Below are 27,942 nucleotides of genomic sequence, written 5' to 3' on the forward strand. Positions count from 1 at the left end.
AAAACATGACATGTGCAATTCTGTATAAAGAATGATCTGACTTATGTGAGGAGAAAAAAAGGAATAGGAAAAAATATTGGAACCATTCCTAGATGTGGTTGCACTTGACTAATAAGATAAGATTCAGTCATGTTTTTGCATGCTTCCTTTAACTTCTGTATAAATTCCAATTTTTCTACCATGTAAACCTCATTTTTAGAAGCTTTAAAAAGAAGGGAAAAATTGAACTTGAGTGGGGTTCAGAATATGCCACCCCAAAACATGCCACTCTTGCATAAGGTTTATTTTGAACAGAAAACAATTGAGAAAAGCAGATGCACGACAAACCCTATGGCCTCCCTGTCACTACCAGGAAGGGCAGACCAATTTTTAACCACCAGAAACAACTCTAGACTCTTAACCAGCCCAGAAACTGCACCAGAGGAATCTGCAGAATAATCTTTTCTAAAACAATCCTTATTTTCCATTGGTTTCCCCCATGTATTTTCCTTCCCATAGTGTACTACCTTAGGAAGACTAAAGCCCTTTTTCCTTGTATTGTCACTTCTCTACAAATCTTGTTCTTTGCTAAGATGCCATGGAAGCCCAAGTTGTAACCATTCCTTTAAGTTACTCATCACTGAGTATTCTATGGATTGAGTTCATAAACCTTTTTTTTCTCTCATTAATCTGTCTTTCATTTATATCTGGACTCTAATATATAGCACAAATGAACCTATTTACAGAAAAGAAACAAACTCATAGACATGGAGAACAGACTTGTGCTTGCCAAGGGGGAGGGAGAGGGAGTGGGATTGCCTGGGAGTTTGGGGTTAGTTGTGCAAACTATTGCATTTGGAATAGATAAGCAATGAGATCCTGCTGCAGAGCACAGGGAACTGTGTCTAATCACTTATGATGGAACATGATGGAGGATAATGTAAAAAAAAAAGAATGTTTATAAATGTATAAAATGCTCTACAGTAGAAATTGACAGGACATTGTAAATCAACTATTACAAACATTCTTAAAATAAATAAAACTATTAAGAAGATGTGGTATGTATGTATACACAATAGAATACTATTCAGCTATTAAAAAGAACGAAATAATGCCATTCGCAGCAACATGGTTGGAACTAGAAACGCTCATACTAAGTAAGTCAGAAAGAGAAAGACAAATACCATATTATATCACTTACATCTGGAATCTAATGCATGACACAAATGACCCTTTCCACAGAAAAAAAAACTCATGCTCTTGGAGAACGGAGTTGTGGTTGCCAAGGGGGAGGGGAGGGAGTGGGATGGACTGGGAATTTGGGGTTAATACATGCAAACTACTGCCTTTGGAATGGATAACCAATGAGATCCTGCTGTATAGCACCATGAATTATATCTGATCACTTATGATGGAGCATGATTATGTGAGAAAAAGAATGTATATATGTATGTGTGACTGGGTCACCTTGCTGTACAGTAAAAAATTGACAGAACAGTGTAAATCAGCTATGAGGGAGAAATGACAATCATTTTTTAAAAATAAAATAAAAAATAAAATAAATAGAACTGATAAATGAGGGAAAAAACAGTTTTTTATCAGTCTAGTTTGCAGGACCCTTACAATGAACCCAAGAGGGACAGAGGGAAAAGACATTTTTTTCTTCCCCTACAAACTACCACAATAACTAAAAAAAGATGGTAGGCATCCTTCTCCAGCAGTCTTCATTGTGTACCACTTGATAGTAGGGATTTCTGGATACTCCCAAGCCTGGAAAGCTACCTCTACCTACTGTGAGTCAGTTTACTCCACAGAGCAGAGTGCGAGATGATTTGGGGGCATGGCTACTATCCCTTATCGTTCCCTCCCCTCCTTTCCCCTTTTCTTTCTCCCACACTTGAGCCAAGTAAAAGCCAGGGAATGGGAGTGCCACACCCCTAACCCCTTTCTAAGCGTCGTGAGATAAGGCTGTTTCCATCTGTCCTCCCAGCCTGAGAAGAGAGGGCTGAAAAGGAAGAAAACACAGATTTCCTGTAAGGTGGAAAGGAGTGGGCTCTGTAGGGACCTGGGCAAGCTTCTCAGCCCTCCTTGTAGACTGGCTCAGAGCATGCACAGAACATGCTTACTCAGGGAGTTCATGTGAGAAACAGGCAGAGGGAATATTTAACCTAAAAAAAGGTATGTCGGGTTTTTTAAAATGGTGACCCTTAAAGTGGTAAACCCCATGATCATTTCCGCTACTACCAGCATTACAACCACAGAGAGAGCCTGATCTGAAAATAAAAGACATGAAAATGCAATCAGTCATTCTGGAGTTGAGTTGGGCAGAGGATGAGAACAGACTCAGGATTTTTCTCCAGCCAACTCCCAAGTGAAGTGAGGTTTTTTTTTTTGTTTTTTGTTTTTGTTTTTTCCTTTTTCTTTTTTAAAGTTAAAACTAAAAGCAAAATGCAGTATACTTTGTCCAACTCATTTACCCTAACAATTTTAAGCATGTTTCTGTTTCTAAGGAAATGGAGGGCCGGAGTCTCTTACTCATTTCTGTAATGCCACATAGCATCCCTGAATAAAAATATTACTATCCGAGAAGCCTTGAATGCTCTTGGAAAGTCTTTTAACATGTTCCTTTCCCTTTAAATCTCATTGCACTCTGATGCAGAAGACATATTTTGAATCAGTAGGGACAAATGCAATTAAAATCTTCATACACCAATTTTGGATGTCTGGCCACAAGCACCTTGGCAGTGATTACAACTTCCTACAGTTTGATTATATTATTAATTGTGGCCATGTTTTCTTTAAACCTCAAACTCAAGAATTAGGAAAACTTAGCTTTTTCATCTAATTTTCTTTGGATTTAAAGCTCTCTTTTCTCCCTTCTCTCCAACAACAACCCAAAAAGTCTAATTTATTCTAGTCAGGCTAAAACACATAATTCAGCAAAATGCCACCATCCCCCTAAGGTTTAATGTTCTCTCCCCTGAAAATAAGTAAAAATAGCACATTAGCCTCAAACTTGGTGGTTAGGCAGAGAAATATATGGGAAGAGTATAACCTAACAGCTATCCGTAAATTGCAATTTGAGGGTCACAGTCATTTGCATTTCTCCACTTGCCCTGAGGCAGCACCCCATGTGCAGAGTCATGGCCACAGCAGCTTGGCCCAGGTGACAGAAACCATTAAAGAGAAGCAGAGGGGCAGGCCATGCTCTGTGGGTTTCATTAGCTTACTTGTTGTGTAGGAGGCAAACGATGTCTGAAGGACCCTGGACTTGCTAACCCAAATGTTCATCACTTAGAAGCAGCAAGAAATTAGTGAGATGTTTATCAAAGACCTGGAACCAGAGTTGACTTTCTGTGAAACATCATTCTGGAAACCAAACCAAAATCTCTCTCTTCTATTCAGTTGAGCCTAAAAGAAATAATCACGTCAGAATTAGTAAGAGAGGGGAATGAAAAAAAAGCTGATATTGAAAAGGGCTGGGGGGCGGGGTGGAGGGGCAGAGAATACAGAAGAGCTAAGATTCTGAGAGGGTTAGGAAAAAAAATGGGTTGCACTGCTTGTCTCAGAAAGACAAGTTTTCGAGTACATAAAAAGGTATTGGATGTCTCAGGTAGGTCAGGGGAAGGATTGTGGTTCATAGGATGTGATTTTGAGGTAATGCTAAATGACCTTAAAATTCAGGTTGAAGTGAGTTTAGTGGGAGTGCATGTGTTTTATGCCTTTGTTTTTTACCTATGAGGAAAATAATGACCAATTTCAGTTATTTTAAAGTGTCACCCTTCCAGAAAAATCTAACATAAAAAGGATCCCCCCAGGAGTTGCTGTGGCACGGCGGGTTAAGAATCCAACTGCAGCAGCTCGGTTTGCTGCAGAGGCACAGGTTCGATCCCTGGCCTGGCATGGTGGGTTAAAGGATCTGACTTTGCCGCAGCTTCGGTATAGGTCAAAGCTGCAGCTTGGATTCAATCCCTGGCCCAGGAACTTCCATATGTTATGGGTGCAGATATTAAAAAAAAAAAAAAAAAGGAACCTCGCCCCCCAACTCATTGCCCTAAAATGGAGATTATCACATGTTAAAAATTGGAGGGTAAAAATAAATTTTTTTTAAAGCTCTCTTTTCTCCCCTCTTTTTTTTTTTTTTTTTTTTTTTTTTTTTTTTGCTTTTTAGGGTCATACCTTCTGCATATGGAGGTTCCCAGGATAGGGGTCTAATCAGAGCTGTAGCCACTATCCTACGCCACAACCACAACGCCAGATCCGAGCCGCATCTGCAACCTATACCACAGCTCACGGCAATGCCAGATCCTTAACCCACTGAGCAAGGCCAGGGATCAAACCCGCAACCTCATGATTCCTAGTCGGATTCGTTTCTGCTGCACCAAGACAGGAACTCCGTGTAGTATATGTCCTTTAAAATAAAGTTGTGAGTAGTTATAACAACATGAGAAATATTTAAATGATAACATTAATTTTACCAAGTGAATTTAAAAATTGGGTGTATAAATTGAATCAAAAGAAACCAAATAGAATCCTGCTGTGGTACAGCAGGTTAAGATCTGGCATTGTCTCCATGGTAGCACAGGTTCAATACTGAGCCTGGCACAGTAAATTTCGAGTCTAGTGTTGCCACAGTGGCATAGGTCACAGGTGGGGCTCAGATTTGATCCCTGGTCCCCAGGAGTTTCCATAAGCCCTGGGTGCAACCATTAAAACACACACATACACACACACACACACACCAAATAACCCTGTGACTAGAAAAAGACAAAATTATATCAAACTATTTTTAAAGTTGAGGGTGTTCTTCATGTTCTTAAGTGTATGTTAACAAATATTTTAGTGTGTGTGTGTGTGTGTGTGTTGTGTGTTCAGTGAGAGTCTTTGCCTTAAAGATCCCCTGGAAAGGATACTCAGTTTTCAACTTTATTTCCGTAGGAGGAAGCAAAAACTGTCTAAAGATATTGGTAAATAACACTTTGAATTCTTCTGTGGTATATGAAACTGAATGTCAGTTCTATTTAAAGACAAGTTTCCATGGTAAAAAGTCTCTAGGAGTTCCCATCGTGGCTCAGTGGTTAACAAATCCAACAAGGAACCATGAGGTTGAGGGTTCAATCCCTGTCCTCGCTCAGTGGGTTAAGGATCTGGCGTTGCCGTGAGCTGTGGTGTAGGTCGCAGATGCTGCTCGGATCCTGAGTTGCTGTAGCTTTGATGTAGGCCAGTGGCTACGACTCTGATTGGACCCCTAGCCTGGGAACCTCCTTATGTTGCGGGTGCGACCCTAGAAAATAACAACAACAACAATAAAGTCTTTATATGTGTTTCTCAGACAGAAGGACGAAGAAACTACACGCAAGACTTGAGTTGGGTAATCGATTTTAATCATGGTTTCTACTAATTACTCAACAATTTCAGGCAATTCTCCCCTTTCACACCATCGTTTTCCCTTGTGTAAATTGGAAAGGGTGATAGAAACTCTGAACTTGGGGACTTGGTCTCCCAGCACTGCTACCAACTACACCTGCCTTTTGGCCAGCTCTTCTCAGCCAGGGTCACAGATCCTGCCAGCTCACAGGAGCCAGGAGGCTTCATTACCTGTGGTTTGAAAGACCTCTGAACTCTCTTAGGAAGGAGGGTGTTAAGGTTCAATGTCCTATTATCCAGTTCCTGAGGCATTCATTTCAGGGGGGAGGGAAGAGTACAGAGATTGTGCTGTGCTCCAAAGGAAATTCAGAAAGAGGTTTTCTCTACTAAAATGTATAGAAATAGAGGAAATGCTTCCTGGTTTGAGAAAAGTCACACTGGACTTCTGCACAAATAAGTTGTGTCTCAGAAATAAAATCTTTAAATCAGATATTAATTTAAGGTCATCGACGTTCAGACTGGCTATATTCACCTTTTCTGTCCTGTAGTAGAAGGTGCTCTCTGATCACTTCCTACCAATACAAACCTGTATGATGTGCGGCATTGCTGCAGGTTTTATGCTCCTATGGCATACCCAGGCCTGTGTGTGCTCACATCTCAGAGCCAACACCTCACTGTAACAAAGTTTCCACAAAACTGAGGGTGGTCTATTGTCAATGCTGCCAACTTTATTTGAGAAGTATTATTTTTTATTCCAAGAATGTATCCTTCCTACTTTGGGGATATTAAAATGTTATTTTCTTTTATGAATGAATGATCATTGAAGATGGCAGTTGTGGTATTTTTAACATTCTTATTTGATCTAATTTAAACTTGGCAACCATATATTGATTTTCTCACAATTTCACAATTTCCTTTCCTTTTCTTTTTACATTTTACTGCTCTGCAAAACTCAGACTCTGGAAAACATCAATCTGTGGCTAATTCTGTCTATATGGTAACAGGGAGAACAGTGATAATCACCATTTTTAACCCAAACTATCCAATTCATCCCCTATTAAAACATGAGCATCAGCTGATGAAAAGCAGGACACCCAATGTACTTGGACTATATTTCTCTCTCCACCCTCTAATAGGATTCCTAAAATTAGCCCACCAAAAGGTAAAAAAAAGGAGGAAGCAGAGGCAAAAATTATCTGAATAATAAATAAACTGGCTGAATAACAAACCCAGTGTGGATTAACAATGAATACAACTGGAGTTCCTGTCATGGATCAGCGGAAATGAATCCAGTTAGTATCCATGAGGATGCGGGTTCAATCCCTGGCTTTGCTCAGTGAGTTAAGGATCCAGCATTGCCATGAGCTGTGGTGTAGGTTGCAGACGCGGCTCGGATCCCACATTGCTGTGGCTGTGGTGTAGGCTGGCAGCTGTAGCTCTGATTGGACCCCTAGCCGGGGAACCTCCATATGCTGTGGGTGCAGCCCTAAAAAGCAAAAAGAAAAAAAGAATGCAACTCTGTCCTATGCAATGTTTGTAACATACTTACCCTAAAAATGTATTCATTGTTTACTTTTAATTCAAATCTAACTGAATATTCTCTGTTTTATCTGGAAGCCCTACACCCAACACTGTCTGACCTTTTAGAAAATACATAGGTGGTAGAGAATGAATTCAAGCAACTCCTACAGAGAAATGGCTAGTAATAAAATACACATAAGGGCTATGAATGACATGTGCTTTTGGTCGTCTTTATGTTGTCTAGTTTTTCTCATCTGGATGTGAAATTTTTTATATTTATTTTTTAAATTGTATTGAATTATAGTCAGTTTTACAATGTTGTGATAATTTCTGCTGTACAACAAAGTGATTCGGTTATACATATAAACATATCTTTTTTTTTTTCAGATTTTTTTCCCATACAGGTTATCACAGAATATTGGGCAATTTTCCCTGTGCTATGCAGCAGGTGCCTGTTGACCATCTGTTCCATTTACAATAGGGTGCATATTTGGATGATGAGGTTCATATAAAACATAACAACCTTCCATTAAATCCAAAGAGTGACACAAGTTAACTTGCCCCCAGTCGGCTTCTCTTGCGAATGAGCTCATAACCGGTGTTTGCAAGCAGGTCTTGCCAAGTCACCTGGGTTGCCCACCTTCTAACTGGCTGTTCAGGTGCCACAGAGTCCCTTCAACCCATGCCGATGTCTCAGGATCAGAAAGTTTGCATGTGGGAAGGGAGGTGGAAAACCAAGGTCCTGTGTGGCACGCTTCATCATACTCAGCATGGGGCCAACACACTTGCTCCTTGTTTCTTGTTTTTCCCTGATGTTAAAACCCAGACAAAGTTAAAAACCCTACCTGTTTTCACCAGACTACCTGGCAAATGTGGAATTCCCCACCTTAGCCTGAAACAAAAGCACTAATGCAATGGTCCAGTAGCTCTAATAACCTCTCTGATGATATTTACCGGGAAATGACTTGCCATCTGCAGAGTTGACACCTATTTTCTGTGAGGGAGAGGAATGGACAGGAACTGGAGACTGGCAGGCTGGGGACTGGTCAGATTCGTGGTGTGCACGTCCTTGAAACAAGTGTGCATGTGGGTGGCGTTTTGGTTTGGTTGTCCCCCGACCACCTCAAGGTTATTGCACAAGTAGTGAGAGGTGAAAACAATATATAGTGAACAGTGTTCAATAGATTTGAATATTCTCAAATGAATGGAGAGTGAAAACCAAAATGTAGAATCAGAGTCAGTTTTGCAGTCAGTCCCCAACTGGGTTGCAGAGGATTGGGAAAGAAGAGCTGGGTGAGAAGGTCCCATCCTGGCCCTGAAGCCATCTACCCAGGTGATTCTGGGCAGATGGCGTTGTCCTCTGGAAGTTAGTTTCCTCCCTTTGCAAATGCAGGGATTGCACAAGCTAATACCTGTCGTCCCTTTTAGCCTGGATCTAAGGAGGTACAGAGGAGAAAAGGAAGTTACAAGTCAGGGACCAGAATTGCCCCACCCTTACCTTTGGGGGGTTCAAAGGCTGTAGCTTTCAAATGACAGAGACACATTCCTGGATCTCTTGTTCTGACCTTCAGATGTAGAAGGGCAGCCATTCTTCATGCCTTCCTCTGCCCACTCCTACGTTGTCAGGGCAAGATTGGTTGGACCGTGTTCTTAGTCCTCCTGGGAACCCAGTGAGCTCTGTCACTGACAGTCCCTCTGGATTCTCAAGCACACAGGTCATTGTTATCTTTCTTTTTCAGATCTGTTGCTTGGGCTGGATGAAAAATAGGCAGAGTTCAACCACTGTAATTATTTATATAGGTGTACTCATATGACACATACCCCCTTTTCGGTTTCTAAATCATACTCTGGACTCCAAGTTTCTTTGCCATATGCTTTCCAGGGCTTTTCCCACTGGGCTTGTTCGAGTCAAATCTGTATGAAACATTGCCCTTTGGTCAGCATTTTTAAATTGAACTCAGGTGGGAAAATAGATATTTTTCAAGGTAATCAGCATATACTCCAATTCTGTCCTTGGTAACCATGTAGAAAATGTGGTGGAAATTATCAGATATTTCAGTGGGGTCCTTTCCATTCAGTAGCCCGGAAGCTCACTGACTTCTTCATGCTTCCAAACATGCCTGTCCTTTTCTAGGACTAAATCCTAGAGCAAAAATCACCAGTTTTCATTTTCCATTTTATCTTTAGCACTCAGAAACATTGATTAGAGTGCCCTTTTCTGCCTTCCTTGGGTTTGTGCCAACACCAGAGAAGTTAAACCTGGATAACCCTTCTTGCCTTCTGGGAGCTTTTGTTATTCTCATTCAAAGGGTACATTCTAAACCACAGACATTCCTGTAGCCTCTTCCTCCTCCTGTAGCCTTGACCACACTTGCTCCTTAGCCTCCATTTTTTTACCATGAACCCTTGTTGGCCTTCCCAAGATGGAAAATTACTGAATGGCCTCTACCTCTGTGCAGCCCACACCTAGTACATTGCTGGTGGTTGCCCAAATTATGCCACCCTGTCCAGGATCACCTGACACCACTGTGATCAATGTCATGACTTGGCAGCATCCCACTGACTACCTGGGCCATTGCTCCACTGCAGTGCCATTTCTAGCAGTTGCTCTTGGATCTTCACACTGTCTCGTGAATTTTTTTCTTTTTTTTTCTTTACTTTTTTCTTTTTTTTTCTCTCTCTTTTTAGGGCTGCATCCACAGCATATGGAAGTTCCCAGGCTAAGGGTCTAATCAGAGCTATAGCTGCCAGGCTACACCATAGCCACAGCAATGCAGGATCCAAGCTGTGTCTGCGACCTACACCACAGCTCATGGCAATGCCAGATCCTTAACCCACTGAGCAAGGCCAGGGGTTAAACCCACATCCTTATGGATACCAGTTGGATTCATTACCAATGAGCCACAAGGGGAATTCCACTGTCTCATGTCTTGTAAGGTTCATCCAACATCCAGCCTATTATTCATCCAGCAAGGTAACTTGTGTACCACTATATGCAGGTACCAGAGTGAATAAAGCATGCAGTCCTTGTAGAGTTCCCTGGTGGCTCAGTGGGTTAAGGATCCAGTGTTGTCACTGCTGTGGCTTTGGTTGCTATTGTGGTATGGGTTCAGTCTCTGGCTTGAGAACTTCCACATGCCATGGTCACATGCCCACCCCCCCAAAAAATACAGTCCTTGACGTCAAGGATCTTAGACTCTAATGAGAGAGAGAGAGAGACAATCAAGAAATAAAGGATCATTATAAACACTGATAAAAGCTATGAAGAAAACAAGGTTGCTAAGAGTGGCAGGTGAATCCCATGTTAGATAATGTGGCCTGCAGTGAAAAGAAGCCAACCGAGAGAAGAGAGATGTTGGGAATGCCTTCTAGACCTTGGGCTCAGTAGGTGAGCAGACCCTAGGTCAGGAAGGAGCTGGGTATGTTTTAGAACTGAAAAGGCCCTCTCTAAATCCTCCCTGCTTTTCCAGTGCCTTCATTCACATACACGTTGCTGGCTTCACCTACTCATGTTGATTAATCCATCTCCTAAACTGCCATGGGCCTTTCTCTGGGCTCTTCTTATCTGACACTTGGCTGTGTACTCTTTTTTATTTAACTATGTGGAAGATCTTTATGGGACTTGAGTTCCATACTTCATCTCAACAAGAGGATTGATTGAGGTTCTATTTATATAGGTACTAAGAAACACTTGAATTCTAGTTGGTTCAGGAAGCATTCATCAAATGCCTGGTCTCTGCTTGGTGGTACATGCTATGTATTTTTCTCAGTGCTGGTGTTTAAAAAGCAAAGACATCCTGGAGTTCCCTGATGGCTCAGCAGGTTAAGGATATGGTGGTGTCACTGCTGTGGCCCTGGTTATGGCTGTGGCATGGGTTTGATCCCTTGTCCGAGAACTTCCACGTGGTGGGCAGGCTCAGCCAAAAAAAGAAAAGAAAAAGAAAAAAGAAATAATAAAAATAAAGAAATCCTAGTCTCACCATGAAAAAAAAAACTAGGCAACCCCAAAATGTGCACTATTCTACAACATACCTGACCAGTATGCCTCAAAATCGTTAAGGTCATCAAAAACAAGGGAAGTTCAAGAAACTGTCACAGACCAGAAGAGGCTAAGGAGATGTGATGACTAAATGTAATATGGTATTTGGGTGGCATCTAGAGTAGGAACAGACATTAGGGAAAAATTAGTGAAATCTGAACAAACTGAAAATTAGTTAATAGAAGCGTTCTAATGTTGGTTCCTTAGTTGTTACAAATGTACCATTGTGAAGCCAAAAACCAGGAAGGGGGTATAGGGAACTCTCTGTATTATCTTTGTATTTTCTATAAGTCTAGAACTTTTATTTAAATTAAAAGTAAATAAATGATCCAAGCATGGTTCATGCTTCTTTGAGTTTATATTCCAGTCAAGAAAACACACATTTGAGTAAACATTTGCAATGCAGCATGGTAAGAGCAACAGTAAAATTATGTACTAAGTATAGACATAGCCCAAATGAGTCCATGATAGTCCCTAAGAATATAAGGAAGGGACATCAGAGATGAATCCGACTAGGAACCATGGCACATCAGAAATGAATCCGACTAGGAACCATGAGGTTGTGGGTTCAGTCCCTGTCCTCTCTCGGTAGGTTAAGGATCTGGCGTTGCCATGCACTGTGGTGTAGGTCGCAGAGGCAGTTCAGATCCCACGTTGCTGTGGCTGTGGTATAGGCCAGTGGCTACAGCTCCGATTAGACCCCTAGCCTGGGAACCTCCATGTGTGATGGGTGTGGCCCTGAAAAGAAAAAAAAAAGGAATATAAGGAAGGATTCACCGAGGAGGGAGATGCCTAGAGCTGGGTTTTGAAGGATTATTAGGAGTTTGAAGAATGTGGGAGACAAACCTGAAAAAAGTCCATTTAGGTCAACCATTTGACAAGACATGGAATCCTTTCAAGCAGTTTGGCAATGAGAGAAGAAAATTAGGAAGAAAAGAGAAAAGACAAAAAAGACTGAGAAAACAAAATCAGTGAGTGAGCCCAGTGTGTAGTGATTAAGCCAACTGGTACCAGAACAGAGAAGCAAAGGCTCAGGGCGAAATAGCAGCCCTCCCAGATACAGTACTGCCCAGGAACCTGAGACTGGGAGAGGGAGCAGCAGACATTCCAGATCCCATTTCCAAGGGCCCCATCACTCCATGGCACCAGGAACCTGGACAAATCTAAATGTCTTATAAAATGGTGGTAATAACTGTGACAGAATCACGGATTTGTGGCATGACTGAAGCAACTTTATCTGCCCAGAGCACCGAGTGCAATATTGAACATCTAATTGTAACAGTTGTTATTTTTTAGAGAGTTGTTTTCTTGTTCCTATTAGATTCCCATGAGAAATATTCTTATGACCTCACGTATAGTCTTGAGATGAGCATCCTCTAGCTTGTAAGTCTTTATTCCTTGCAACCAAAAAAAAAAAAAATTCCGAAATTGTCACTGGTCAGAGTTGCAGCAAATATGTTGGTATAATCCAGTGTGGGGTCCTAATACCTAGGGATTATTTCCCCTATCAGTCCTACAAGGAGGGTCCCTGCATACTCAGATCTAGGCTTCATGGACTTTATACAGATCGGGGATTTCCTGGTTTGGGGACATTTAGCTCAAACAGGTACCAGCTGATCCAACCTGACTCGTGCTGTGGGCAACAAGGTTAAGTCAGAGGCTGGGAAGCCAGGTATTGCAAGGAACACAGGAGAGCTCTGAATACACACCTTATCCAGCACACATACCCCCAGAAAAAATGATAAAACGTTCATGTTTTTACTTTGTTATTTAAATCAGTGGTTTCACACATATTAACATTATTTATTTAATTTTTTTTTGAAAGAGTCACATGGGTACATGATACATTCTTCAAAAGGATATAAAGTGGAGGTTAAGCCCTATCCTTGAGCCAGTTACCAGTTTCTCATCCAGCCTTCTAAAAATAATCCATTCTATGAATATATGAGCATGCGAATCCAAATGTACTTATTCAAATATATTTATACACACCCACACACATATACAAACACACACATTCTTCTGTATATTGTTTTTTCCAATTAACACTATACCTTTAGAGCTAATTCCATAGCGTGCCTACAGGGCTGCCTTATTCTTTTTAACAACTGAGTGATACTCCATTTTATGTAATATTATGTAATCCCCTGCTAATCAACTTTTAAGTTCTTTTCAGACTTGACGGATACAAACAGTGCTGCAGTGAGCAGCCTCGAACACATATCACTTGGTACACAGGCAAATAGACATACAGGATAAATTCCGGCATAGGGAATGCTCAAGATAATGGGAAAGTGCATTTGTGATGTAAGTGGACTCGGCAAAGTCATTGTCCCTAGAGATTTTACCAGTTCACATGCCCACCAAGAATGTGTGGAAGTGCCTGTTGCCTGATTCCCCCACCAACACAGAATGCATAAGGTTTTTATTTTTGAAAAAAAGGATTTGATTTTGTGGCAAATACAAACACATGGGCAAAAATCTTCTGCCCAGTTTTTTCTGAAGCCCGGTCCATCTCTCTGAATGTCTCTCTTATCATCTCCTGTGCAGCTATGGGCCCTCACACAATACCTTGCCCTCTCCCCCCCTGCCGTTTGATTTTAAAAGCTTTAATTCTTTCCTTTTCATATTGCAATGGGTTTTCATCTTTGGTGGTTTCCATTTGCAAAAAAAGAAAAGTAATTCTTGGGTGACTGTTTTCACCGGAGTCCTACATTCCCCAGTATAGAGGGTCTCTTAATCTTTCCAGAAGCGACTGCTGCTGCCAGTATGCCAGGACCCATTTCTTCATTAATTTTTCCAAAGCCCTGATAATACTGAGGGGACAAATACTGGGGCTGATAATGCCCCTGTAATTCTCGGTATTTACAGAGCTTCTTTGTCTGAGATCTCAAAGCACTTGACAGCATTAAATCATCATTCCCTTGACTCTCTCAAAAGCATCTTTGAACCTAGATGGATGATGCACAGAAATGAAAACTCTGCTTTCTCTCCAGATTGTCTGAAAGGTGACCAGGGAAAGGATACAAGGAAACCAGCATAGTTTCCAGCCATAGCAGCATGCCATTTTGGTTACTTGTAATTTTTTCTTTTTTATGTTTTATGGATGCATTTCCAGTGAACCGTCTGTGTATAAGCAGCAAATAGAAAATTCTCTATTCCATGCACATGCTAAAGGGGTGAAATGATATGGGTGGGGAGGTGAGGTGGGGACGGGGCAGGGGGCATGGGGGTGAACGCAAAGAAAGCTCTGCTCAGGCCTTCAGGCCCCTCAGATTCTCTCTGGTCTGAGCATCTGTTAGTCTTCTCTAACTGAGAAAATGAATAATAAGTCAAAACACGGCTTTCACTGGCTCAGAAAAAGAAGGGAAGGAGAAAGGAAGAAGGTGAAAAGAAAAAAGGCAGGAATGGGCAGTGGAGGACCAATTCAGATCTGATATTTTTGTCCCATGTTGACTCTACCTTATGAACAAAGCCCAGCTGAGTCTCTTGCATTACATCTGACCCCACCAGTAAGTAAGTGTCCTTATAAAGAGGTTTTGGTCCTCACCCCATCCTCCTCCTCTCCACCTTTTCTCACTCCCTAGTCTCCACAACCTCAGTATCCTATGCACGTCACAAGCACAGTATCAACCATAGAGCAAGTATTTAAGTGGGAAAATGCTAGCAAATATCTCCTACTTCAGATGCAGGAGCCAAGGCACAAAGAAACTGTAATTTGCTCAGTGACAAAGATTCTGTATCAGGCACACATGTCCTAGACTGCATCTACTGGGTCAGGAATTATCCATCAATAGGGCTGGTTTTTTTTTTTAATTAGTACACAAATAACACTGAACATTGAAATGAAAGTAAACATCACTGCAATCTCACCACCGCAGCTGATCATACTGCTTTCATCCCCCCCACCCATGTCCTTTGAAATTCTTGGTCTGCATGGACATAAAGTAGTAACCAGAACCTAGAGAGTATAATCTTGTGGGCAAGAGCCAGGCACTGGAGCCACACTACTCATGCTTATATCCAATTCTTCAGTGGGGTGGCTGGGCCTTAGTTCTCCTGTCTGTAAAATGGGAGTATTACTAGTACCCACCTCATGGAGTTGTTATGGGGATTCAATGAGATATCCATGTTAAATAGCAGCAAGGTACCTAGAATATAGTCTGTACTTGGTGTGTGTTAGCTGCTGCAAGCTCTTTTTATTAATGTTGCTTCCTGATTTTTAAAATGTGTTAAAAGCAAGTAAAAACAGAATTGTTTAATAGATCCCAAACCTTGACTAAACTGCCCACTCCTGGCAGCACTACTTCCTCTAGGTTCCTGGGGGTGGGTCCTTCCACTGCAGTAGGACAGGCAGCATCTTTCAGCCCCTTTTCTCTTAGACCCTCTGCCGACTGCACCTGCTACGGGCTTCACTGCTATCCTGACCCCCTCACCCTGCAAATCTCAAAAGCACAAGGGAGGATACTGCACATCAGCTATACTTCATATTTTTTTTAATTAAAAAAACAAAACAAAAAAGAACAGGGTGGGGAAGTGACAAGGCAACCACAGAAGACCCTGTGCCCCTCAGAATTCCCAGGGCCTCGGTGAGTAGCTGTGTCTGACCAAACTATGTTATGGTTATTGCTTTTCAGAAGGATGGTAATAAAAGACCTTGTCGTTCTGGTAGTTCTCAAACTAATTTAGTACTTTTTGTAGGTAAAAAAAAAAATTTAATTTGTACATAAATTTAAAAAAAAATTTTGTGTTGGTGTAGTTTCAAATTGGTGGAAGTTTGCAAGTACAGTACGGATGCTCTCAATCTAGATTCATCATATGCCTTATATCAAGATTCACTAGTTGTTAACATTTTGTCCTATTTGCTTCTCATTCTCATTCTCTCTCTCTGCCTCCTGTATATGTGTGTGTAAATATGTGTGTGTGTATGTGTGTGTGTGTGTGTGTGTGTGTAAAAATATGTATGTATAATAATAGGGAGAAAGAGGATATTCTTCTTACTCTTTCTCAGGGTAGATTTCCTAGGAATATAGTCTTTCTCTTTGGTGACCACAGTACAATGGTCATAATTGGGGAATGTAATGTTGATACAATACTATTCTCCAACCCACAATCCGTTTTTGTATTTTTAAAGCCTCACTTGAAAAATCAGGTATGGGACAAAGATGATAAATGTACATCACAGCCTAATTAGGCCACTTGTTCACCTGGTGACCTTCTTGCTGCAGTCATTCTTCAAAGCCCAGCTCTAACAAGACCCCCCTGTAAGCCTGTGTGCCTTCCCTCCCTGGCGCAGAAATAACTTCTCTGCTGGGCAGCCTTCTGTGCAGCCGTGATAGCCCTTGGTAACATACAGCTACAACTGATATTATCTGTTTCCACACCTGACTATGAGCTTCTCCGGGTTCCCAGGTCCCACTTAGGAAACTGACAGATGATTGGTGCCTAGTAAATGCTGGTTAAAAAAAAAAGTGAACGAGCAAATAGACTTATGGAAGCCTGCCGTGAGCGGAACTTGATAAAGAGTTAGGTTGTTTCTTTAAATTCATGAGATGAAAATGCAGCTGTACACAATACAAGCGGCTGAGATTATGCATTCATCTTGGGAACATCTTAGGGCAGGCAGAAAAAAAAAAAGCGTACATGGGATCTTGGCTCCTGCCTTAATGCCACTCCCGCAAACTTTTTTCTCCTCCCTCTGCTCCAAAATATAGTAACTTCTAAAAAGAATACAGTTATGTGCCGAGGACGTGTATAGACTAGTCTCTGAGAAGAGCCGTGCCTGTGAGCATAAGAAACGTACCCCAGGATTTCAGCATTTGGCAGCCACGGGCTTTCCATCGTTCCTGCCACGTTAGCAGGCAGTAACTTTCCGCGCGGCTCCCGCGGCGAGGCGAGGGGCGGGGCTCCGGGCTGTCCCCTCTCCGCTGCAGCCACCACCGGCGGGCGCCAGGATGCCCCAGCAACCGCTCCTCAGGCTAAACCAGAGACGCCACATGTCCCCATCCAGGGAACACTCCAGCTGAGTTTGTAGCAGAACCTGGGAACTTCCAGGGCCCACGAACCGGGAGCGAGGAGCTCCTTCTGGAAGGCGCTGTCACCAACCAGCTCATTGGTCCTGGCAGCTGTTCCATCCCAGACCCGTGCTGATTCAAGTGTCTCAAAAACAAAGCCAGTGGTTGAGTTCAACCATTATTGAGCAGGCACTCTGATAGATTTTGGCAATGTGATGTTATTTGATTTTCATTTTCATGTAACAAATGCCTATGTGGCATTTGCTGCATGCCTGACACTTGTTCTAAACACTTTTCAAATAGGAACTCATTTAGTCCTCATGACAGCTTGTGAAGTCGGTACTACGATTATTTCAATCTGGGGGCACACAGGGAGATTAAGTAACGTAAGAGGGTGGGACTGGGATTCTGCTCTTGTTTTTACTAATCCTGTGATGTCTCTTTTGCCTTCACATTTTCTACGTTATTTTCATTTACCTACTTTTCCATTTGACAATGATCTCATCAACATTGTATTTGGATCAATCTATTAATACGCATTAATACTTCCTATTATTAGCATTCCAGAGAAGTATGAAGGAAATTCCTCACTGTAAAAACAGTAGTGCTTGATTAGGGAGTGAAACATCTATACTTTAGCAACAAAGGGAGAGGGTAGGGTGAGCATGGCTGACCCTGGGAGCTTCAGGAGTTGAAAGGAAGAGGCAAGTCCATCTGTGGGCAGGAATGTTTGGGAAAGGCCTCAGAGAAGGTGGATGGAACTCTTTAAAAATCAAATCAGCTTTGGTTAAATGGAAGTGAAAGGATCAGCCTTGTGTGCACAAGAGCTTCCTGGGCTTTGAGGCCTGAAAGTGCAGGCAAAGATGCTATGCATCATTTGCAGAAAGTATCTCAAGCAATGTCTGTGATTCTACACCAGACAGTCACAAAGCCCCTGGAGTCTTGGGTACTTTGGTTGCTCCCAGTAAAGTTAAAGGTGGCTGATCCTTGTGCTACGATCCATCATGACTCATATGATGATGTGATAATACAGAGAAGCATGGAAGGGGAGCAGAATCCCACCGTATCCGCAGACATTTCAATGCTATGAGACCCATGAAGAAAGAAAGCAGTTAATGTGCTTAAAGTTCTAATATTGTGAGTTTCTAAGTTTCCTTATACATGATGATATTCTTATGTAGTAAAATTTAAATTTTTTAGCAAAGCAAAACCAAATATATTACAAACGCAGTAATTACGAATGTACCTGGAAGGAATCATCATGATATTTCATTTGTGATGTGAGGAGCCATATTTGTAGCTCTATGATAGTTTTACACCAAAATTGACCACAAGAAGCCGTGCATAACACTAAATAATTCCCTAACAATCGGAGGAATCAGAATTTGCCTTTGTCTCCCAAGAAAGACAATCTACAGAAGATGTGTCAATTTCCGTAGTGGTTTTATTACCACAGTCATGCTTTAAAGCAAAGAAGCCATTACTGTATATTGAATTCCGGAGAGTGCACTTTTCATTATGGAACATTATGGTAAGCAGCTTATGTCTGGCATGATTGTAATTAGGGTTTCGTGGACCACGAGAAGGGACAATCCATGTAGGATATGATCAGCGTAAACTCCTTTGCCAGGAACAAGTTTTAACCTTTGTACAGCTGTTGAGGGAAAGTTCCAGCATTCCCTGTGAGAATATCTGTCAAGTTTTCTTTTGAAAGGGAACACCTAGTTTATGTTTTCGAAGACCACTCCCTTCTTAAGCTGAGCACCTTTGGGCGTGTATCAGCAGGAAGTGTTGGGAAAGATGAAAAAAAATTGCATGATCTTCAAACCCAGCAGATTAGCAAGGTTTGGGCAAATGGCAAGACAAGAAAAAAAAAATCCAAAGAAGTTGTCCATTCCTATCTCATAGGTGTAAATTTTGGGAAGTGACTTTGGAGAGTAATTACCGGGTGGTGAGGAAGGGATTGTGTTTAAAAAATAAAATTCACAAGGCAGATGACTTTCTATTCTCTTGAAATGAAAAAGAAAATTGTTTTTCTTTTGTCACCAAAGTTCAAAGACTGTATTATCTATGTATCTTGACTTTCATAACCCTCCTTTATGGACAGTAAACACGTGGGAAAAAAAAGTTGTGTCTATATAATTTTGTAGTGAGTTAATCTTGGTCAAATGCAGCAGCATGAGTAGGTACCCTGCCTCTTAATATTTTAATCCAGTCATTGGACATTTGACATACAGTTGACCCTCTGTGTCTGTAGTTTCCACTTCCGCAGATTCCACCAACCATGGATTGAACATATTTGGAAAAAAATTTCAGAAAGTTCCAAGAAGGAAAACTTAAATTTGGCTTGGACCCAGCAATTATTTCCATAGCGTTTATATTGCATTAGGTATCATAAATAATCTAGAGATAACAAATTATTCAGGAGGACGTGCAAAGGTTATGTGCAAATACGATGCCATATTATATAAGGGACTCGAGTGTCCTCAGATTTTGGTATCTATAGGGGTCCTTGAACCAATCTCCCAGAGGTGGGTACACAGGGACAACTGGATTTATTGAGCACTGCTGTGTGCCACGTGCCTGGAGAACGTACAAGAGGATATGTGTGTATGGGCTGAGTGTCAGCATGTGCTCTGAGTGTTGATGGAGGGCTGTGTGGGCACGTAGGCATCAGCAAAGGGAGGAAGGTAGCAGAAGTCATCCCTTGGCCTTGGTCAGAGTTGGAAGAGGCTTGAGTCCTGATACCCAAGCATCGCTCCATCACTATTCCTGAGCATGGTGTTGCCATCACATTTTTGGGGTCCCCAGTTCCTCACTTCCAGGAACATGAGGGGGGGAAATCCAGCCCAGCTAACTGTTAATGGCAAGAAAATAAAAATATCTGGTAATAGAAGAATATTTAACAGCTTAACTGTGGCCTGTAATCATCCGATCCCTATTGGATCATTAAAAATTGCCCCCAGGAACAAACCCCAGTCACTTCTTTACAACTTAATAGTTTTCAGAAGCAGAGTTTGACTGATATCACACTTAAGAGCACAACACCCTTTCATTCTCAGCTGCCTTCCTGTCTTCCCCACAGGGCCACCCTACCTTTGAAACATCCCTGTCCAAGGTTGGACTTCATAACTGTTTTCCAGGACCAAAGAAAGCCAGGCTTTCTTCCCTTCTTGAGGCAGATCACCAGGGTTGAAGACTAGGCTGTGAGGAAACTCACAGTTATGGTTTTTTCTGTGGGAATACACACACACACACACACACACACACACACTTTTTTTTTTTTGCTTTTTTTTAGGGCCACACCCAGGGCATACAGAAGTCCCCAGGCTAGGGGTCAAATCAGAGCTGTAGCTACTGGCCTACACCACAGCCACAGCAATGCAGGATCCAAGCCACGTCTGCAACCTACACCACAGCTCTTGGCAGTGCTGAATCCTTGACCCACTTAGCGAGGCCAGGGATCGAACCCATATCCTCATGGATACTAGTCCAGTTCATTTCTGCTGTGCCACAATGCAAACTGCCTCCCCCCCCGCCGCCGCCTTTTTTTTTTTTTTTTGCTTTTTGCTTTCTTCATAACAAGTAGGGCTCAGCATCCACTCTGTTATGAAACCGTAACAGGCATTGAAATTGGCCCATGACAGCTTTACCAACAGTCCCCTCCGAGGGAACTTGTGGACAGGGTGTTCTCTAAAAGGGCTTCTCACTGTTACTGTCCTGTCCTTGCTGAATTGCTACCTCAGGCTTTCCTGCCCTTCAGACTCCATACAAAGTTCACCTTTTGTTCTCGTATTTCTGAGGTAAAAATAGAGGCCCCAAGTTTCATTGGCTCCAGGTATGATCTTTTTGGCTTTAATTTCTGGACAAGCACCTATTGGGGACCCACTGGATTCCCCACCCTACATGATTGATTGATTTATGCAACAGTTACGAGCAACGAAAATGGCACCTGTTGTGTGTCTAGCACTGGTGGCCTCTGAGACCTTTATACAGAGCCAGGCAGAGGCAGTCCCTGCTCTGATGGGCTCACCAGCAAAGAATATATATAGCCTAGCTTTTGATAAGTTATGGTGAGATAAAAAGCTCATGGGGCTGCTGGTGGCTTTGAGGTTTGGGGTTTTGATTTTTGTTTTGAAGCATGTCTATATTGTGAAGTTTCCCCCAAAATGCATTGTCTTTTGATGTGAAACTTGTCTATCATGGTAGGATAATTTTCATTAAATCTTCTTTAAGTTATTTTCTCGGAGAACTGCTCTGGTGGTGTGTGTGTGTGTCCCTGGGTTGAGAACAAGGGGTTTCCTACAGGCTTGCTGTGGACTTAGCAAACCCTTGAGCCAGCTGGGCTGACCCTGGATCTGCCCCAGCCTTAGAATGGAGGTGTGGTCATTTTTATTTGTGCAAAGTACAAGATTATTCAGGGAAAAATGGTTTATTTTTACCTAACAGGCTTCCTTTTTCCAAGCTCTTTTCCTGAAACGTAGTTCTGACATATTAGGGGTCTGTTTTGGTTCCAAGATGAGAATCTCTTAAACCTTGTGACCACTGGAATTCCTTGAGACTTCCCCTCAACACTCCTTTGGTGCTCTTCCAGACCCTTGATTTCTTTCTGAACCTTTCTAAGGACTCCAAGGGGTATTTTCTAACTTTTACTTAACAACAGATCCCGGTAAAACAACAAACAGAAGTCGAAATTGCTCAATCAGCGCCAACCAGCAACAGCCCCTTGCAACTGGGAGGGTGCCTGGCAAGTGTGGGAGACATTTTAATAGACAACAAGGTGAGAAAGGGGAGAGCACGGGTGCCTGCACTGGCATCCCACACCGAAGACACGTCATTGCACCACCCTGGAGAAACACACACCCTTACAGGCTTTGATCAACACATATATTTAATTGTTTAACAGTATCAATTCACGTGTTCTTGAACTTACCTTGCTCTTGTTGATACCCCAAACCACAGGTACATATGTGTATATGCATCCAGACATTAAACAGGATACAAAGAGTTTTATGTATGTAAGTGTATATATTCAAATTTTTCTGTATTTTCTATTACTCTTCATACTGAGTCCTGTGAGTTGAATGGAGTTGCATTTGCTCCCCCCGGAGCAGTGGCACTTTGGGGATGGAATAAATGCAGCTCACGCAAATAGACATGTCATCACTGGAATGCTTCTGGGTTGCCCACGTGGGAAGGGGTAGGATGAAAAGCGAGAAAACAGACTCCTTTCCAGAACAGTCCCTCTCACCCTCGGTCCACTTGGCTCCAGGCACCTAAGGGTTTTCACAGCAGCAGGGCCTCATCAGTCTTCTTTGCTCATTAACAAAAGCACTTGTCATCTGGAGAACTGGTTGCCATGTGTTTATTGTTAAGAGTTCAGGACAAACAGGTTCAGCAACGCACAAAGGGGTTTTTGGCAAACAGAAAACATAAACAGTTTCCGTCTGAGCTGGGCTGGGAGGGAGCGGCTCCCCTGCGCTCCCTGAGCTCCCGTTCTTCTGCCCACTAGGCACTGCCTGTCCTGGGTTTTACTGGGTAAACTCACATCCCATCATTAGCCTTCTCTTCCCCCGCCGCCTCAGGTACAGTGCTGACTGCCTCTCCCAGGGAGTCGGCAATGGCCTTGTCTCGCGAGATTTTGCTCTTCTCGTTTTAGAACTGCTGCAAGGTGCAGGTTAGAGATACCGGCTGGGGTGTTATTCGTTTCTGTTACCAGCTTCCCAGATGAGATAGGCGAACCTTCAGGACTTAGAAACTCTCTGTCTCGGGGCTCAGTTGAGAACAGAAGCCACCCTGTGTCCCTTTATCTGTATCCCCTGACCCCAAGCATGGGGTATTACAGGATTCAAAATGCAGGAATCAGAGCGATCAGCTCAGCCAAGTGCTCCAGCCCTAAGATGAAGAAACACGAAAGAGAATTAGGACTTTCAACTGTGGATAATGGCAGCTAATCCACCACCACGTTCTCAGGAAGCAGAGTGGGGGCTGACAGGGTGATGCTGCCTCTTTTCAGTGGCAGCTCTTAAGCATGGCTCCCCTCAGAAAACTGTTCTGGTCCCTCCTTGTGCCTAGACGCCTGGATGGAGGCACAATCTTAGCCTTATTAATTTTCTAATTATCTCAGGATGGGAGTTGTTTTTGCTTTACCCCTGTAGCAAGAATAGCTATATAATTTAGAAGCTTACTATATTCCAGTCATTGTATATGTATGTAAGTGTGTATGTGATCTCATTTAAACCTTATGATAAGGAGTTCCCATTGTGGCTCAGCGGTAATGAACCCAGCTAGTATCCATGACGATGTGGTTTCGATACCTGGTCCCTCTCAGTGTGTTAAGGATCCAGTGTTGCCATGAGCTGTGGTAGGTCACAGAGGAGGCTCAGATCTGGCATTGCTGTGGCTGTGGTGTAGGCCAGCAGCTACAGCTCTGATTTGACCCTTAGCCTGGGAACTTCCATATGCCACAGGTGCAGCTCTAAAAAGAAAAACAACAAAAACAGAAATCAACCTTATGATAACTATGACTACTATAACTATGAATATTCATTGAGGAAGCTGAGTTTCAGCTATTAAGCAACTTGCCCAACCCACATAGCTAGCGAGCAGCAGAGATGAGCTTGAACCTAGCTACTTCTCCCAAGCCCCAAAGCGCTCACCCCCTCCTGTGCCATGACTACCCACTCCTCCCCGACTTCGAGAACCAAAGGCAGAGGCAATGTCTTTATAAGCCAGAGTGTCAGTAAACTTTTTCAAACTCTTGAATACTTTTCTTGATGGATGCCTTCTCAGGAGGTATTGAGCTCAACAATGCACTTTAGAGATGCCTCTTTTCTTCAGAAACATGCACACATACCCCCAAATAATCAACCCCTTCCTGTTTCTCCCTGCTTTACTTGCCTTACCTCTACAGCTTTCTCATTGCCATTGATCCACCATCTCCACCCACTCACCCTGCTCTTGAGAGCCCACTCTCTGCATGTCTGCTCCCCTCAGCAGGTGGCCACCCTCCAAAATGGTCCTTCCTTCCTCTTCCTCTCCTCCGTCAACACTTGCCTTCACTCTGTGCTATTAGGAAGAAAGTAATCCACGAAGCCAAATTATGTTTATGTTCCATTTCTGAAAGATTTACCTTTTGAGGAGATAGCCCACCAGCCTAAATGGAGGAATCGCCAATCATAGGAGATCCTATCTTCCACCTGAATTTCTAACCTCATTATAAGAATAATAAAGGATATTATAGAGGAGGGGAAAGTACCCATTTTCCTCACTAATCTACCAAAAAGATTTCCAGTTTTCTTTTTTCATTTTATCATATGCTTATGTCACTTTTGCGTTTTTGTAATTAAAGCATAGATTCAGTCATAACACTTTTTTCCTGTGTAATTTCCCCCATGTCAAGCATCACCTCTCTGTCTGGAGGAAAGGCTGACTGAGGTTGCACTGGCAAATTTTTGGTCCTCTAGTGCTGCCTTTTCATGAGTTATAAATGTAAGAATTGGAGGGTGCCTCTCTCCTAAACAGTAAAAGTGAAGGGAGAAAGTCTGTGACACCTCCTTTTCAGATAAGTTTGGTGACCCTGATCCTAACACAAAAGCCAGCCATCAAATTTGAAATGTTATGATTAATATCATCTCTTACAAATTAATGATTTTTAGGGTTTCAGAGATCCGAAAGAGACATTCATTGAACCCAAGTGCCTGGCACCCTGTGGGCATGTGATAGTGAGGTATCATATTTCAATCACATAGCAACCCTAGGGGGATGGTACCTCTGCTCTCATTTACAGATGAGGAAACCAAGGTTCAGAAGGATAAAGCTCTCTGCCCAGCTGACAAATGATAGGACAGGACTCAAAGCTCTTTTCAACTTGCCACCTTTCTTTCCTCTTAGAAAAATCTTTGCTGAATAAGTGTTAGTCAGTGTGCCAAGACGTATCAGGACAAACATAACACAGAAAAAGAAATGGACAAAGTTTTATGTTGAATGACACACACATATATTACAGGCACACGAAGAATATGAAACAAATGTAAATTTATTCAAAAATTATTAGCAAGGCAGTTCTAGCAATCCACGTTAGACCTATTACTCATAATTGATTTTACTAATATTTTAGCATCTGACCTGTTTCTCTTAATTGAATTGAAATGTCTTATGCAACACATTTGTTTTACTGACTTTGAGACATAATCACCTTCACCTACGCTTTTCCTTTTAAAATAGAAGGCTTTCTTTAAAAAGAAAAAAAATGTAATAATTCCTAAACAGAGGCCTGAAAGATAAGTAAAATGTAATTAGAGTTTTCTTTGCTAGGAAATGCCTAGAAAAATTGCGGTGACTTTGTTTTAAGGGGGAAAGAATAAAGAAATGGCATTTTGCACAATGATCGGTGAGGTCACCCTGAACAAAAATAAAGTCTGTCCGTTAAACTCTTCCCAAGAATCACAGATCGAGTCACTAGGGGAATCACTACTCTGCCCTGTTTAACTTAGTTGAAATTAGTCATTCCAAAGCCCTTAAAATATAAACTAATTTCATGTTTGCAGAAAATACTTTACCGCCGGGAACAGGGTAAATCAGAGAGACACAGAGAGATTCTTATGGGAGCAGAGGCATCTCGTTTCTCACCTTCTCGGGGCAGATGACTCGTTGTGCCAAACTGCAGAGAATGCCAGTCTGCTGAGTCTGCTAGTAGACCAAGGGTGAAAATTCAAGAACACATCAGGAGGGTGTTCGCTAAAGCAGGTTAAAATTGTGGCTCTCACCTCAGGCTTCAGCTGGGCTCGCATCCACCAGTTTCTGCCCGAGGTGAGTTGAGGCTTGGAGAAACTTGCCAACATTTGGGGAGGTTCATTTTTGTTTTTCGAGTTGGCAGGTCTTGTCTTGGAAAAGAGACAGAGTTGGTATACCAGCTTTAATGGATTAGAAGATGATTGAGCATTGGGCGAGAGCAGAAGAGGGGGGAAAAGGCAAGCAAAAAAGAAAGAAATATTTTTGTTGAGAACTTGCAAGAAAGAGGTCTTGCTGGCCAACAGTGGCCCTAGGTTGACATCTGTTGTATGTTAGTTTCGAAGGCGTCTGTTTCTTAGTAAATGATCTCAGAACTTCAGTGAGAACATCCAAAGGAAAATTACAAAATGAGCTTGAGGAAACATTTTTCTGGGTTCCTTCTCCCCGTGCCCAACAGGGAAAGAGCGGAGAGAAGCCCTGCCTAGTCTAACTTGAGGCCACCCATTGGCTGGTAGGACTAGGATGAAACATCAGCACCTTTAATGTGGGGTTGAAAAACGGAATGCCAGGAAGTTAAAAGGACTTAGGGGAAAATGTCCTTTGGCCTTCCGCTGCGTGACAGGATTCTGAAGTGACAGCTAGTGAGCAGAGTAGACTCAGTTAGTCCAGTCAGAGGAAAAAAGCAGCAAAACCAGAGGACCAACATCAGTAATATCTTTGAGTACAGTGATGAAAGAGTGAGGATGGCTCTGCCAGAAAGGCGGGCCTCTTCATCAGGTCTCCCAAAGCAGTCTGCGTCTCCGGCCAGCTGTCGGAGGAAACGAGCCCTGTCTATAGGCTGTGATTTATTGAGCACCTACTAGGTGCTCAGACTACCTGAGACCTGCTGTGCTGAGAAGACCCCATCCTTCTTTATTTTTGCCAAATTTAAGATGGTTTGAGACAGAGACCAGTGGTGATTTCATTTCCTCCCAGGAAGAAGAAAATAAAATGTAGAATGGCGCAATAAAAAAAAAAAAACCAAACCTGATTTTAGTACTGCTAGGAATCCAGTAGTGTACAAACAGCCTCCAACTCTTTGAGGAGGGTTAAAGCTATGGTGAACTGAATCCCTTTTTCCTTCCATCTGTGCCCTGTTCTCACACTTATTCAGGGCTGGACACCTGATGGGGTATGGAGTAAACAGCCAAAGGTCAGAGACAGAAGAAATCAGAACAAGGCTCTGGCCACCCCTGTTCTAGAGACTCTCTTGGGGATCTTTGAGATGGGAGAGATTGAGCCCATTCAACAGTAACAAATTCTCCATTCCCCACTGCCTATGTAATAAAACTCAGCCAGACAGAGTGAAGATAATCGAGTGGAAGAAAGACATCTTAGTCCATATGCAGACTTCTTTTCATTTAGCCCTCCTAAGAAATATCTCCTCCCCCCTTTTGTCCAAAATTAAGTTTATAATTAGCATAGGAAAAACCACTGACCCGTAAACTTGAGATGATGTGACTTCTTAGCTTTACTGCAAATACATGCATCACTTTCAATCATCTGAGGATTTTGTCCCTTAACGAACCCAAACACTCTCAGTCCAGAGGTGTTCATTGAAAACCTGCATGAAAAAAAGAATGATTTTTAAGTTTATAGATTATTTCTCTGCATTGTCTTTGAGTGAAATTTGAAAGTTTTTATTCGGATGATTGTCCTGGGTTGGACAAATTTTAAAGAGCTCTCTGTCTGACCCTTTAATTTTCTCTTTCTCTCTCTTTTCTCTCTGACCTGGGGTGCTCAATTGTGCTGCTTCTATCATCGCCTGCTTAGTAACAGCAAAGGGAAATGAGGCTTAAAAGTGATAACCCATCAGATTTTTTTTAATCCTGCTTGTCTCATAAAAAAGTACCCGTCACTTATTTCATCTCACTTATGATCGATCAGTCCCGCATTTTTCACCTCCTTACCGTGATTTTCTTTGTGCTGTGGTTCCCAGCCACGGCCTGCTTCCTGCTGAATTAAACTGCAACCCAGACAAAACCAAAGAGCATATCTCTCCCAAAGTTCACTCAGAAGGTCACCCCTGGTGAGATGGACATTGCAGATGTGCTAGAAAGATTAGAGGCTGCTTTGATTTAAAAAAAAAAAAAAAAAAAAGCCTGCGTCTGTTCTTTGCTCCAGGTCCTCAGAGTGGAAGATCGGATGGATTGCCATTGCCTTGCATTATTTAAGAGTTTTGATGAGCAGCTCCCATCAAAATTCCCCACAGATTCTGGCCCTCACCCGAGCGTGCGTGTGTGTGTGTGT

At 42.3% G+C, this 27,942-nt stretch overlaps 1 protein-coding gene and 1 long non-coding RNA gene across 5 annotated transcripts in view; one reads left to right on the top strand and one right to left on the bottom strand.

The window, feature by feature from the left end:
• The window catches only part of RORA (RAR related orphan receptor A), a 765,082-nt gene that overhangs the window by 611,699 nt on the left and 125,441 nt on the right, over positions 1 to 27,942 (top strand). The gene's annotated exons all lie outside the window — the stretch shown is intronic.
• Positions 21,789 to 27,671, bottom strand: LOC146406329 (uncharacterized). The gene is made up of 2 exons (XR_014810202.1): positions 27,603 to 27,671; positions 21,789 to 27,256 (listed from the first exon to the last, which is right to left on the bottom strand). It is a non-coding gene; the product is annotated as an uncharacterized LOC146406329 (long non-coding RNA).

This window comes from Sus scrofa, chromosome 1 (assembly GCF_054392235.1).
Source record: "Sus scrofa isolate SSC_HxYL_T2T_F1_AM1 chromosome 1, Sscrofa_HxYL_maternal_Yorkshire_Landrace_v2.0, whole genome shotgun sequence".
NCBI lineage: Eukaryota > Metazoa > Chordata > Mammalia > Artiodactyla > Suidae > Sus > Sus scrofa.